Here is a 15,782-nt window from a genome sequence, read left to right on the forward strand (position 1 = left end):
AGAGGTTTTCAAAAGTATTTATAAATAAGTCAATGCCCTCTGAGGACAGACAGTCTTGAGTTTGCGTTTGGAGTATTTGTGAACAATGTTGGCCCTCACTGTTTTACCTAGTGGGGTTATGCCATCCCCAAAATTACTCAAGTGAACTGCCAGGGGTCTAGCCCGCCCCTCCCCCACTCACAGCACCTTCTGGGGTTACCCTCCGCCCCATTGTTTATTGCCACAAGTTTACAAGGTCAGTACATTGTCACTCTGTAAGCTATGAATGTTCACTCAGGAGTCATCTTGTTTATGAGGATTCATTGCAATCAAATTATAAAGTAAACAATTGGATATATACTCACAGAGTATCTCAAACATTATCTGCCGTACGTGCGTACTTGTTGTACTAATAAAAATAGAAGAAATAATTTTGTCTAAAATACAGGCACATTGTGAAATCAAATGTTTGCAGCACAGGTCCAATCTTGAGTATGTGGGTTTCATTTTTGCATAGTGCGATCTAAGCAAATAGTCTTATGCACTTATTTGGGTGCAAATTGGGACAAGGGGGCAACCAAAATATGACGAATTTGGAAATGATTAGATGCACTAATGGGGTTAAGTTGTGTTTGTGCTGAGGTTTAATGTTGTCTAAGTGGGTTCCAGGAAAGATATGGGAACAGTTATGCTACTAAATGAACTGAATGTTGTCGTTAGGGGGGTTTCAACTGGGGGTTATGTTAGATTCAATAAGGAGCCAAGATGAAGAGCCGAGTTGAAGAATATGTTTAAAATAACTCAAATCACAGTGCTAATATAATATGCTATGTTTCAGGAGAAGTAATTGGACCGTCCGGTGCCGCATTGGGACGAAATAATGGAGTAAAGTTCACACCTATAGAATAGGTGTGAAAGGGGGATTGATAGATTTCTCTCCCCAATTTATGGTATTTTGATCAAACATTTCTCCATAGGCCCAGTTTGGACTCAACAGAAGGTGGATACTTCAGCATGGCGGCCCTACATGCTGATATGAAAATATGCAATTACAGAGATGATCTTGTCATTTGTTAATTCAAATATATCTTTAATTATGTTTAAATGTTCTGTTCTAGGTCATAGGAGGAGCGGCTGAGTTTGTGTAATGATGAACTTTCTTCATTTCCATTAGGAGACGTGCTGGCCTTGGGGATTAACCAGTAGAGGGTTTAGTGGAAATTGAACAATGTTTTGTGTGTGACAAGCTGTTGTTTTAAGCCTTGTTTAAGGAAGGTCTGGAGAACATTACACAGGGTCTCGGATGGCCGGGTGGATAAGCTGCACAAGGACGGTCATTTAGGATATGGTCGGGGCAGAGGTCACGGAGATCGGCTGACAAAAGGACATTCTTTTAATGTCTCTGCTCAGTCACTTAGTCACTTTGGGATAGGGACTGGAAAACAACACAGAGTTTATGGCTTTCTCTAAGACAAATGGCTGCAGAGCATCAACAGAGGAGGTGGGAGACACATTCCACAAAGCCCCCAGAGGAGGGGTTTCTGTGAGAAGCATCACAGTGTTGTATGTATATTGATGCATATGGTGCATATATATCTTACTGATTGACTGACTGGTTTTGATATCTGATATGAAATAAAGTATAAGAGCATACATTAGATGCGCTGATTTTTCCACAGAGAAGAGAAGACATGCTCAAGTACACAGCACCAATGAGAGGAGTCTGATGGCTGATGTTGTGTGTTGATCAACTTCAATTTGTCCCACTTGATACACAAGGAGAGTGCTATCATATTTAGATAAATAATAGCCTATTATATTATTGTAATTATAGAATGGGAAATAAAGGTATAGTCGAATTAGTTAATAAGTGGTAATTGATAAGAGTTTCTCATCTGGGTTAATCAGGGTGAGTTTTTCTCTGTTTTGATTGAAGAATACGCTCTCACTCTGGTTACACCCTTTGGGTGGTTACAGACCGAGAGACAGTAAGTCTGAACTGTAAGATGTTTTAAATCCAGTTCAGACTGGGATTAACCCATGATTTAGCTGAATTTGATCTTATCCAGAATATAGTTTAAGTTTATCAAGTCTAACAATAACCTTACATAATGTTCTAAAACTAGGACTTTAATAGGTAAATAGCTAAATTAGCTGACCCAAATTATAAGAATCAAAATAGGAACCAATAGATAACTATTTCAAGGAGAAGGTTAGTGCTGTGACCTCCAGTGGAAGCCAGGTCACAGGATGTGGACAGAGAGGGGGAGAAAAACACGCCTGTCAAGTAGGTGACGACCAATGACAGCCCAAGCAGTGAAGGATGTCCCCAGATGGAGGAGGAAACCTGAGGGAGAGACCAGCCCACAAGAAGATGCAGTTTAAAAGGACACGCAAAAGATAAGGGGGGGGTCGGTTTGCAGGGGTCTTCTTTTGACCTGCTACATATTTTGCTGTGAGGGAGAGACCACTGGAAAATCCACCTCAGAGATCTCTGATGGGGTAATATAAATACTTGATCTGCTTTGTACTGAATATGCTAAATCCTCTATATAAAATAATGTTCTAAATATCAGAATTGCTTGTTGTATTGATTTTTCATATATCTGGAATGATTGGACACACTGGAAAGGTATTAACATATGTCACACCTTCTGATTGGAGTGAGCTGTTTTTAATTAGGTTGAACGAGGTACAGAGAAATCCTTTCCATCAACATGAAGGAGATAGAAGAGGATAAGACAGATAGGTTCATCTCTATCACAAGGTGGAGGCTAAAGCCATGGATTAAGCACATGCCAAAGTCAAGGACTTTGTCAGAAACTGGAAACCTGCCTCCATCCATTGGATCCCAATGAACATCCAGGGGAAAGCATCATGAACATCAAGATCACCCTACCAACTCTCTATTGTAGACAGTGCCATAAAGATTGAGGAGGCAATGTTAGAAGATGTTGAGAAGACCTGGCCAGAGGGATCTTACAACACCATCTCAAACAAAGTCTCACCATCTCAAACAAAGTGAAGACAATGACAACAACCAAATCAATCCAAGTTGGCATCTCCACAATTTATTACCTAAATTCCATTGATTCAAGGGTAATCACACTGTTGTCTAGTGACCATGAAGTTGACATGAAGGATGTCCTCGCCTATGAGCTGGCACCAGTCCCAACTGCCATGTTTACCAAGGACGGAATGTGAATTTGTAAATCCAAGTCTACACAGAAGAAGTCACTCCAAGTCAAAATCTCCAGGAGGAATGCCAGTGTTGCAGATGTCACTGTCAGTGATGGATCCGCCCTTCTTTGGACCATCCACTGGCCAGCTGATGGCACCATAGCTGATTTAATCAAAAATGTTATGACAGGGCTGACTTTATATCTATCAGACAGTGATGTCTACCTCATCTTAGACAGGTGCTATGATTACAGTATCAAGTCCATCACCTGAGATGTCACAGAGACAGGGCTCAGCTAGAAACACCATCTCTTAGCTCTTATGTGAGGAACTGACCCAAGATTGGCTTTTCCATCTACAAGTTGGTGGTGACAGGGGAGGAGCCATGTGACAGGGGAGGAGCCATGCCCCATTGAGATCAGGTTGGAAGAAAGAAGGAGCCGATATGATCTACAAAATCAGCAGGAAGAAGCTGACACCATCATTGTCCAAAAAGTCTGGTGTGCTGGAGAAGCACATCAAATCTCAGTGGTTTCTGATGACACAGATGTGTTCATCCTACTCCTTCACCATTACCATCAGGAAGGACTGGATGTCCCACACATCATGGAATCGCCCCACAAGGAAAGGGCAATAGTGGACATCAAGTCAACACTGGACAAGCATTCACAAGTTGTGAAGAACCTTTTACCAGCCCATGCCATATTGGCATGCCATATTGGGACACTGTAGCGTCTTACTATGGAAAAGGCTCTGTCATCAAAGTCCTCAAAACTGTACAAACTATCGGCCATTGACAATGTGGTTGCACTGTTCCAGCAGGTCCTCGACCAAGTCACTGCCTTCATCTCAGCCTGTTCCAAACTTAGCTGCTCTACCGCCATTGAATGAAGCATTCATTGAGAATGTTAAGAAGGGCCCACTTTCATGCAATCTTGTGGTGAAATCTCAACGTAAATCTGCCACTAGCATTGAACACTGAGGAATTTGGATGCAAAAAAAGACACATGCAACAGGTCACTGAGCCCAACCACTCTCAAGATTGCAAACTTGTCCCAGACACATTTTGGAGATGAAAACCCTTCTAACTCCAATAAGTGCAACTGTGAAGTGCATGGTTTGCCATGCACAATGTTCTGTGCATGTTTCAGAGTAGGATGCTCAAGATCCAAATAGGCTTAACTACCGTGAAGACCATCAGCAAAATGTGCCGTTCACTTCACACCTCCCAATGTGTATCATCTACTCTGAATCTCTACTTGAGATGAGCAAAGGCTCAATGGATGTTCATATCCAACACGACCCATATTGTCATAAAAAGTTTGTTTTGCTGGCATGGCCTAAAAGGGTCAATATTATGTAATTTGGAATGAAATACATTGTACATGACCTCCTTTATGAATAGACATTGGAGAAAACAAATGTGATGCATTTGATTTGAGTATTTTGCATGAAATCTCATAAATCCTTATTTTTCTGCGATTTTGGCACTTAAGGGGTTAATATCTGAAAATGCTCAAGGGTACTCACCGGGCACCCTCCTGTATTTTGAATACGTACCCCCAAACTACAAGAATCAGCAGAGAAAAAAACTTTATCCGACGAAGCGAGGTTCAACCCCATGGCTCCCGGACTAGGAGTTTAGTCTGACAATGTTGTGCACACCGGATAGTTAGTTAGGTTAAGTTAGTTAGGTTAAGTACATACATAAGTGCCTGGGTAGCGAGCAGATGGCAGTATTTGACAATTTAGCAGCTAAATCATAGATTATTGAAAGATATTCCATATTCCAGACTGAAATGCTATAACAGAAGTAGAGTATTGGCCAGAATGACATGAACATTTGGACACTTATTCAGTGGGTATCTTGCATGTTGCGTTCAGGTGCACTGTATTTTTATTTATTATTTTTTTGCAATTCCATCGCGGGCCACACAGGGGGCGGGCCGCAAGTTGAGTATCACTGGTCTAGCAGAACGAAATGAAATGTGAGTTCACATGGCCGGCTCGTTTGCCAGATGTTACATTTCCTACAAACTGACCCGAGAGTCATGATGTTACATTTCCTATGACCCAGGAGTCATGATGTTACATTTCCTATGACCCAGGAGTCATGATGTTACATTTCCTATGACCCAGGAGTCATGATGTTACATTTCCTATGACCCAGGAGTCATGATGTTACATTTCCTATGACCCAGGAGTCATGATGTTACATTTCCTACAAACAACTGATCCGGGAGTCATGATGTTACATTTCCTATGACCCGGGAGTCATGATGTTACATTTCCTATGACCCGGGAGTCATGATGTTACATTATCTACAAACTGACGAGTCATGATGTTACATTTCCTACAAACTGACCCCGGGAGTTATTGATGTTACATTTCCTACAAGCAGGAGTCATGATGTTACATTTCCTATGAACTGACCCGGGAGTCATGATGTTACATTTCTTACAGACTGCTGCAGAAGTTTGGTCACACTGGGGCAAGCACTGTCAACTGCAAGGTCAAACACATAGTGGCTCTCCGTGTGTGTGTGTGTGTGTGTGTGTGTGTGTGTGTGTGTGTGCGTGTGCGTGTGCGTGTGTGTTTGTCTCCGTGGGTGTGTGTTCAGGGCAATTTATTTCTGAGGCTGCTTCAGCGGCAGGGATGAGGTCTCATTTTTCTCGCACATGTTAGTGATTTACTGGCTCAGGTCAGGCAGACCAGTAATCATTTGAGCAGATGGCAGTTGGTAGCTCTCTAACTTTGTTCAACAGCCTGCTCCGCCATTACTGCTGATCAGGCGGGAAATAAGAGTCTCTCTGTCCTCAGTCGGAGCTGTTTGAACATGCAGCCTAAATCTCTGTCGGCTGTTTGAACACGTAGCCTAATTCTCTGTCAGCTGTTTGAACAGGCAGCCTAACTCTGTCAGCTGTTTGAACACGCAGACTAACTCTCTGTCAGCTGTTTGAACACGTAGCCTAACTCTCTGTCAGCTGTTTGAACATGCAGCCTAACTCTGTCAGCTGTTTGAACACGTAGCCTAACTCCCTGTCAGCTGTTTGAACATGCAGCCTAACTCTCTGTCAACTGTTTTAACACACAGCCTAACTCTGTCAGCTGTTTGAACATGCAGCCTAACTCTCTGTCAACTGTTTTAACACACAGCCTAACTCTGTCAGCTGTTTGAACATGCAGCCTAACTCTCTGTCAACTGTTTTAACACACAGCCTAACTCTGTCAGCTGTTTGAACATGCAGCCTAACTCTCTGTCAACTGTTTTAACACACAGCCTAACTCTGTCAGCTGTTTGAACATGCAGCCTAACTCTCTGTCAACTGTTTTAACACACAGCCTAACTCTGTCAGCTGTTTGAACACGCAGACTAACTCTCTGTCAGCTGTTTGAACACACAGACTAACTCTCTGTCAGCTGTTTGAACATGCAGCCTAAATCTCTGTCGGCTGTTTGAACACGTAGCCTAACTCTCTGTCAGCTGTTTGAACATGCAGCCTAACTCTGTCAGCTGTTTGAACACGCAGCCTAACTCTCTGTCAACTGTTTTAACACACAGCCTAACTCTGTCAGCTGTTTGAACATGCAGCCTAACTCTCTGTCAGCTATTCTGGCATGTGACTTGCACACAAACCACAGTTTGTGTGCAAGTCACAGTTCCGGCTGGAAACATGCATGCACTTCAGTTCCTAGTCAGACATCAACATCACTCTAAAAACCAGAATCGCCACAGTATCGTCTCTGATTTAATTTCAGTAGGTGGCTGGAAAGTGGCACGGTTGATATTGTACTTACATTGCTGCTGTGTTTACAGTTTGCAGACCGCTGTCATGTTGGATCTGCGCTGCAGACGCAGCTTGCGTGTGCGTGTTCCCGTGAACGATGTAGGGAGGGGAGGGGGGACTCCTCCAAACGAACATCACTGAATGCAGCTTCAATGAGACATCCACAACTTATAGACGGTTTTAACTTGACAACAAAAACATTCTAAATTGAACCCCCGCTCACTTCCTGTTGCAGTGTTTGCTATGGACATAAAAGAAAAAAAAACATTCAAGTGCAGGACTGACCATTCCATGCAAACCGTCTATACAGCTGAGCGGCGAAAACAAAAGTAACGATGTCGAGTGAATATTTCTGCAGTTTGCCGAATGCTGAGAAAAAGGAAGTGCTGTGGGGTTGCGCTCTGGTGAAAACCGTCTATATGCAGATCATTTACTAATGATTTGTTCATCATTTGTTCATGATTAATAAATGTTTATAGAGATAATTGTTGGAATATAAAAACTTCATAGTATATTGATTAATTATGAACAATTTACAATTTACGTTTTATTTATGATCATTTCATGATTTACTGAAAGTTTATAGATGACTTACAACACGTTTTTAATATGTTTACATAGCACTTATTAATCATCTACAAATGTTTTGTAAATGATTAGTTCATCATTAGTTCATCATTAATTAATAGCTTATAAATGATTTACTACTGAACGTTATTATAAAGTGTTATCAAACGCTGCCTTGAAAGCCAAAAAGGATTTTTCTTCGTTTTTATCGCTACTGCCTTTCTCTCCCTCAGCATAAGACCAGATAAAGCTGTGTGTGTGTGTGTTTCAATCATGAGAGGCCAGTTGGTAGGATTTGACAAACTTTATTTAGCAATCGGCATGCATGGCAAATACTTTGGCGCTTGACTCCATTGGCCAGTGGCGCTGCTCTTGAGGCAAGAGGAGGGCACCTGCATAGGCTAGGAGATCCCCCCCTTGACTCCATTGGCCAGTGGCGCTGCTCTTGAGGCAAGAGGAGGGCACCTGCATAGGCTAGGAGATCCCCCCCCCGTGGGGGATCAGGAGTCAAGACTCGTTGGTGGTGGACTGGGGAGGTGGGTGGGGCAAAACAACGCTTCGGAGGACGGCTTCAAGGGAGATGGACTGCCGAGAAGCTAGCTGCTGCTATGATCGGCCAGAGAGAGAGAGGTGACGTAGAACCCTTGCTATACAGTATATATGAGGATTAACTGACGTCATATTTGACGTCATAGCAGACGTCATACTAGGACTTTGACTGACCACGTTATGCTAGAACTTGACTGTCGTCAGGGGATGATCGGATTATGCATGAGTGGCCTTCTGCTTGAAATATGGTCTGGAGACCTCACGTCAATCATGAGAGGCCAGTTGGTAGGATTTGACAAACTTTATTTAGCAATCGGCATGCATGGCAAATACTTTGGCGCTTGACTCCATTGGCCAGTGGCGCTGCTCTTGAGGCAAGAGGAGGGCACCTGCATAGGCTAGGAGATCCCCCAAAAGGAAGATCTGATTACCGGAGGTTAATTGAGATCTGCAGGCGCCAGTAGTTGATTGTACTTTTCTGGCCTTCGACCTTTTAGCGACTTACAGCTATTTGCGGCTGGCGCTCCCAACTCGGTCGGGCGGGCACCTCGCGATAGCGCTTCCCAGCTTGGCCTACCTGGCCGCCTTGGCGCTTCACGATTGTACTTTTCCGGCCTTCGACCTTTTTAGCGACTTACAGCTATTTGCGGCTGGCGCTCCCAACTCGGTCGGGCCTTCGATCTTGGTACATGCTTTTCCTGCCTTCGACCTTTTTAGCGACTTACAGCTATTTGCGGCTGGCGCTCCCAACTCGGTCGGGCACCTCGCGATAGCGCTTCCCGGCTTGGCCTACCTGGCCGCCTTGGCGCTTCGCGATTGTACTTTTCCGGCCTTCGACCTTTTTAGCGACTTACAGCTATTTGCGGCTGGCGCTCCCAACTCGGTCGGGCCTTCGATCTTGGTACATGCTTTTCCTGCCTTCGACCTTTTTAGCGACTTACAGCTATTTGCGGCTGGCGCTCCCAACTCGGTCGGGCACCTCGTGATAGCGCTTCCCAGCTTGGCCTACCTGGCCGCCTTGGCGCTTCGCGATTGTACTTTTCCGGCCTTCGACCTTTTTAGCGACTTACAGCTATTTGCGGCTGGCGCTCCCAACTCGGTCGGGCCTTCGATCTTGGTACATGCTTTTCCTGCCTTCGACCTTTTTAGCGACTTACAGCTATTTGCGGCTGGCGCTCCCAACTCGGTCGGGCACCTCGCGATATCGCTTCCCAGCTTGGCCTACCTGGCCGCCTTGGCGCTTCGCGATTGTACTTTTCCGGCCTTCGACCTTTTTAGCGACTTACAGCTATTTGCGGCTGGCGCTCCCAACTCGGTCGGGCCTTCGATCTTGGTACATTAATGTTTAGCTTGGCGCTTCCCGGCTTGGCCTACTTGGCTGCCTTGGCGCAACTACCCTGACTTTCTCCGACTCTCTCTTTCTCTATCCCCCCCAAAAATTAACCGGGAGATTTATTGCGCCTTACTGGGCGCCGTGTTTTTTATTTTATTTTTCCGGGGAGCCACCACCAACGAGACATTATTTGGCACGGATGTCCGGGACACTGTTCGTTGCCATGCTTGCCGATAAAGGGAGGAGGGTTCTTTGGGCCGCCGGTATGGCCGCCTGCTCCAGGCGGATGTAGCTGGAGTAGTTCTTCGTCGGGAGGTTGCATTTCTGGAGCGTCCGCTCGAGGCGCAGGATGAACCAGGATCTGCCATGTGGTGACGAGGTGCGATGGGGAACGGGGGGGGCGGTCCGGGGCGGTGACGGCCGGTGATGATGTCATCACATAGCGACCATCTTTTCCCCCTGAGCAAACGCCCGTTTGCTACGGACTGCTCATAGCCCTGCTGGCGCAGCTGGGGCCAGACCACGGGGAAGTCTGGGCAGATTCACGGTGATTGACGGGAACCGGCTTGGAGAGCGCTGAAGCTGGAGTGCCGTAGCATCTCGGGCACTCTGGGCAGACCGAGAGGTCCATGGGGCGAACGGTTCATTCTGGCGGCAACAGCTGAAATGAAGTGCTTAATGCATGAGATATAAAGAAACTGGTTAATAAACAAGTGAGAGAAAGCGATGGTTTCACCGCCTTGCAAGTGCACCATGGACTGCTAGTTGCAACTCGCAGTGATATGTTATGGTTGGCCACATATAGCGATGGGGTTCGCAGCCTCTTGTTACCTGACTAGCGTGACGCTGTATCCATTATTTTAGCTTTGGTATTATTTATGGTTAAGAAGGGGCAAAGCCGTCTCTACTTTCTGAGACGGCTGAGGTCCTTCAACGTCTGCCGGACCATGCTGAGGATGTTCTATGAGTCGGTAGTGGCTAGTGCCTTCCTGTATGCTATTGTGTGCTGGGGCAGCAGATTGAAAGCAGCGGATGCCAACGACTCAACAACTGATCTGTAAGGCCAGGGACATCGTGGGGCTGGATCTGGGCTCTCTGACTGCGGTGTCAGAGAAGAGAACGTTGTCCAGGCTACGCTCCATCATGAACAATGACTCGCACCCACTCCACGGCGTGCTAGTCGAACACAGGAGTACGTTCAGTGAGAGACTGATTCCACCTAGATGCAGTACGGAGAGGCACAGGAAATCATTCCTGCCTGTGGCCATTGGTCTATTTAATGCCTCTCTTAAAAGAGCACCTCGGAGACGCTCAGTCTCCCTGAGACTGAGCCAGCCGATAGGTTAACTGTGCCTGGCTGAGCCACGTGTAACGTATAGGGCAAGCCAACTTAATATAGTCCAGGGTGCAATAATGATAATTGACACGGAATGTGTACTTACCTGATGTATTTTGTATTTTGCTACTTAGACATTCCACTTATTTTTGCTTCTAGCGCATTTACTAGTTATTCTATGCTATGTTGTGTTTTTTTTTTTTTTTGCTTATTGCTTAATATTGCATTTGCATTGCATTTACTACTGTTTATTTTATTTTAAGCTATGTGTGTTCTGTGAGCGAGCTACTGTAACTTGTCCCAATTTCCCCTCGGGGATCATTAAAGTCATTCTGATTCTGCTTCTGAAGAAATGCCAGAGGCATTTTACTTTGAAATTCGTTAAGCACAGGAAGTGGTGTATTAAGACCGGGTAGCTTGACACGGAAAAGACGTCAGCATTCCCTGGGCCGTCTGGCTTCGGTCTGAAAGTTATGCAGTAACACTCATTCTAGCTGATGCTCAGACAAGCTCCATGGGCCAGGGGTGTTAGAATGGCCCCTTGCGTGGTTATTATTATTATTATTGTTATTATTATTATTATTATTATTATTATTATTATTATTTTTTTCATTATCATTATTATTATTATTATTATTATTATTATTATCATTATTATTATTATTATTATTATTATTTTTAAATACCGGCATATCACGTGGTCTCAACAACATGCTGTCAGGAAGAATTGTGAATTGTGACTCCCGCTGGCCATTTGCCAGAAAGCGATTTCCGCTTAGGCGTCGGAAATAGGCAGGCTGAGATGCCCACTGGATAGAATAGTCAGATCACAGGCCGAATAACTTGTCAGTCAGCTTCGCTTTATTTAGTCAAAGCACGAGGGACAATTATGGTACATGTGGTGTTTTCAGAGCAATGTAAGACAGTATTTCTGTTTGGTGGGGCGGGCCGTTGCGGGCAGACGGAGTATTAAAGAGATGAATACGTCTGATTTTACTGGACTGGTAGATTGCCCGTTTAAATACTGAAGTACTGATACTTTCCTCATGGGTCCTTTCGCATCCACGGGTGACTGGTCCTCCGGGGTATGCTCGGTGTGCTGTGGTCGTCAACCCCATCCTTGGTAGAGTAGGTAGCTCTTGAGAGAGGCGGGCAGGGGCAGTCCGTGGATTCCGCTCAGGCGGTCCCTTCCTAGAGCCGCCCGCACAGAGCGCCTGCACAGGTCCATCAGAGGGAGGGGATCCGGATCGAGTCCGTTTATGTACCGGATTCGTATTTCGCAGTGTCCCCACACGGCGCTCACTGCGGGGTACACCTTCCTGCCCTTAAGTCCTCCGAACGCCACCCCTAGGTCATGTCCGTCCACTATGAAACCTAACGTCCCCTCGTCCATGTCCAAGACGACTAACAGCGAGTCTGGTATTATGAAGGTGTCGTCGGGCTCCAGGAAGGCGGGGTAGGTTCTGCCCGCGTGGTTCTTGCCGTCGTGGTAGAGTTTACACCGGCCCAGGTCCCGGCCCCAGGACTCGGTGTTGTTTCCCACCAGGACCGTGTAGCCCACCGAATGCAGCGACGCGTCGCCCGTGGCCACCCCGACCACGGCGTGGGACCCCCTCTGGCGCGTGGCCCAGCTGATCTCCCACACGTGCAGTCCCTGCGTGTAGCCCACCCGGCCGCGGATGGCGTCCGTGCTCTGCGCCACGGGTTGGCGGTGGAGCACCAGCTTGTTGACGTCCTTGACGAAGATGTTGAGCGAGCGGTCGTCGTTGTTCCAGGAGTGCTGCACCTGGACGTCCGGGCCGGCAGGCGGCATGTCCAGCAGCCGGTCCAGCCGAGAGGGCATGGTGTGCTCCGGGGACGTGGCGGACGCCAGGGTATTCGTCCGGGCGGGTTGGGTGGTGGTGGGGAGCACGTCGGCTTGCTGCGCGGGCGGGGGCGGGATCGGCTGCTGAGCCGGCTGGGCTGAGGCGAGCGTGGGGGAAATGGGGGGGGGATTTCCAGCGCCCTCAGGCGAGCCTCCACTGATCTGTTAGCATCTAGCAGGGACAGCAGGATGGCTCTTATCGGCCCGGGCAGGATCGGCTGCTGCTGGGCTGGGGCGAACGTGGGGGGAACGGGGGGGGGGGGGGTGTTTCCAAAGCCCACAGACGAGCCTCCGCCGATCTGCTGGCATCTAGCAGGGACAGCAGAATGGCTCTTGACGACAACACTCCCGACTCCAATCCTGCTCCTCGGCCCGCTGTCCCTGGATTTCCTTCCTTCTCCCCCCTCTCTCCCGATGAGGTGCTTAAACTCATCAGCTCGAACCGAGCCACTTACTGCCCCCTCGATCCCATCCCTTCCTCTCTCCTCCAAACCATCTCACCTGACATATCTCCCTTCCTCACTACCTTCATAAACTCCTCTCTGTCCTCTGGTCTTGTTCCACCTGATCTAAAGGCTGCAAGAGTCAAGCCTCTGCTTAAGAAACCCTCCCTTGACCCTACTGCTATTCAGAACTACAGACCTGTCTCTCTTCTCTCATTCCTTTCCAAAACCCTTGAACGAGCAGCGTCCGAACAACTTTCTCTCTATCTCTCCCAGAATGACCTCTTGGACCCTCTGCAGTCCGGTTTCAAGGCTTCGCACTCCACTGAGACAGCTCTTCTTGCTGTCACAGAGGCCCTTCACACTGCTAAGGCCTCATCCCTCTCCTCTGTCCTTGTCCTCCTTGACCTATCTGCTGCCTTCGATACAGTCAATCACCAAATCCTTCTTTCCACTCTGTCTGACCTTGGCATTTCAGGTTCTGCACTATCCTGGTTTGCTTCCTATCTCTCGAACCGCTCATACCAGGTCTTATGGAGAGGGTCTGTCTCCAGATCCTGCCCTCTTACCACTGGTGTCCCCCAGGGCTCAGTCCTGGGCCCCTTACTTTTTCTTCTCTATATCAGATCTCTTGCCTATGTGATCTCTTCTCATGGCTTCTCTTATCACTGCTATGCTGATGACACCCAACTTTTCCTTTCCTTCCCCCCCTCCGACACTCAAATCGAGGCTCGCATCTCTGCATGTCTCAAGGACATTGGCGACTGGATGTCTGCCCACCACCTCAAGCTCAACCTTGGTAAGACAGAGCTACTCTTCCTCCCAGGGAAAGACTGTCCTCTCACAGATCTCTCCATCTCCATCGACAACACCACTGTACTGCCCTCCCAAACAGCTAAGAACCTTGGGGTGATCCTCGACAACCAGCTGTCTTGCTCTGCCAACATAGCTGCGACAGCACGCTCCTGTAGGTTCTCCCTCTACAACATCCGCAAAATCCGTCCCTTCCTCACAAGAGAAGCGACTCAACTCCTGGTCCAGTCACTTATCGTCTCTCGCCTGGACTACTGCAACGTGCTCCTGGCTGGCCTACCTGCCACCGACATCCGACCGCTTCAGCTCATTCAGAACGCTGCAGCCCGTCTGGTATTCAACCAACCCAAATTCTCTCATGTCACGCCCCTCTTCCGGGACCTCCACTGGCTTCCCATCTCAGCTCGCATCAAATTCAAGACACTGGTACTGGCCTACAGGGCAGTACACCAGTCAGCTCCCCTGTACCTGCAATCTATGGTCAGGTTCCAAACCTCTCACCGCTCCCTTCGCTCCTCTACCAGTGCAGGGCGCCTCGCTCCTCCTTCGCTACGGGCGCTCAAAAGTCGCTCATCCCGATCTCGACTCTTCTCCTCCCTGGCACCCCAATGGTGGAACGAGCTGCCACCTTCGGTCAGGACTGCTGAATCACTGCCGATCTTTCGGAAAAGACTAAAGACTCACCTTTTCAGGCTCCACCTGGGCCCTTCTTGATCTAACTTCTTTCTCTCTCTTCTTTCTCTCTCTTTATTTAATATTATTAAAAAAAAAAAAAAAAAAAAAAAAAAAAAACTAAACTAAAACTCGTACCACTGTTCCTTCAGGATTTGTAGTTGTCATAGACTGTGCTCCATAGTTGATTGCTCTATTGCTGACAAAAAGTGTGTTACTGTAAGTCGCTTTGGATAAAAGCGTCTGCCAAATGACGTAATGTAAATGTAATGTAAATGACGACCCCTGTCGGCTCGGCGGAGCTGCGAATGGGGCCGTTTCCGCTTCCGGGGCGGCGGCCTGGAGGTCGGTGCGACCAGGAAGGACATGGCGTGGAACATGGCGTCTCACAGCGGCCCCGCGGCCTGCATTACCCCGACGACTCCCAGCTCTCGGGGCAGCTTCCTCTTCTGATCTTCGTCCGCGCCGAGCGGCCTCTCGCTCTGGCTCGCTCGCGCGCGTTCTTGGGTGTCCGCGCGCGTGCGGTGCTTCGTCTCCTGCTCTCCTCCCACGACCGCCGGTGTTGTCAGACGTCTCGGACGGCAGACGCGCCCCGTGGCCGATGCGGAACAGGGTATCGTTGTCTAGGCTGTCGTCACTGTCCAAGGGCTGCTCTGGCTCGGGATCCGACCTACCCGGAGTGGAGTGGGGAACGTTGCGAGATCCGCGGGGATTATCCATGGTTAAAGAGGACTTGGGGGTGCTGGATCGGTCTGCAGATGTGGTGCAAAACAGAGCAAAACAACGCTTCGGAGGACGGCTTCAAGGGAGATGGACTGCCGAGAAGCTAGCTGCTGCTATGATCGGCCAGAGAGAGAGAGGTGACGTAGAACCCTTGCTATATATATGAGGATTAACTGACGTCATATTTGACGTCATAGCAGACGTCATACTAGGACTTTGACTGACCACGTTATGCTAGAACTTGACTGTCGTCAGGGGATGATCGGATTATGCATGAGTGGCCTTCTGCTTGAAATATGGTCTGGAGACCTCACGTGTGTGTGTGTGTTTAGATATTAGGCAATAATTATCCACGGTATGTTATGGATTATTTATTAGATTTTTCAGCCCCCACCGACTTGGCACAGTTGAACAACCAATCAGGGGTTGCCAATTGGACAGATGAATAGAGGGCAGATAGATAGATAGATAGATAGATAGATAGATAGATAGATATATAGATAGATATATAGATAGATAGATAGATAGATAGAG

The 15,782-nt window shown here is 47.6% G+C and overlaps 1 pseudogene across 1 annotated transcript; it reads right to left on the reverse strand.

The window, feature by feature from the left end:
* Positions 1-11,841: 11,841 nt before the first annotated feature.
* Positions 11,842-15,245, reverse strand: LOC310799692 (SPRY domain-containing SOCS box protein 1 pseudogene; annotated as a pseudogene). The gene is made up of 2 exons: positions 15,200-15,245; positions 11,842-12,650 (listed from the first exon to the last, which is right to left on the reverse strand). The product of its transcript is annotated as an SPRY domain-containing SOCS box protein 1 pseudogene (transcript).
* Positions 15,246-15,782: the final 537 nt, after the last annotated feature.

Source organism: Poromitra crassiceps, assembly GCF_964638095.1.
Source record: "Poromitra crassiceps genome assembly, chromosome: 2".
Taxonomy (NCBI): domain Eukaryota; kingdom Metazoa; phylum Chordata; class Actinopteri; order Beryciformes; family Melamphaidae; genus Poromitra; species Poromitra crassiceps.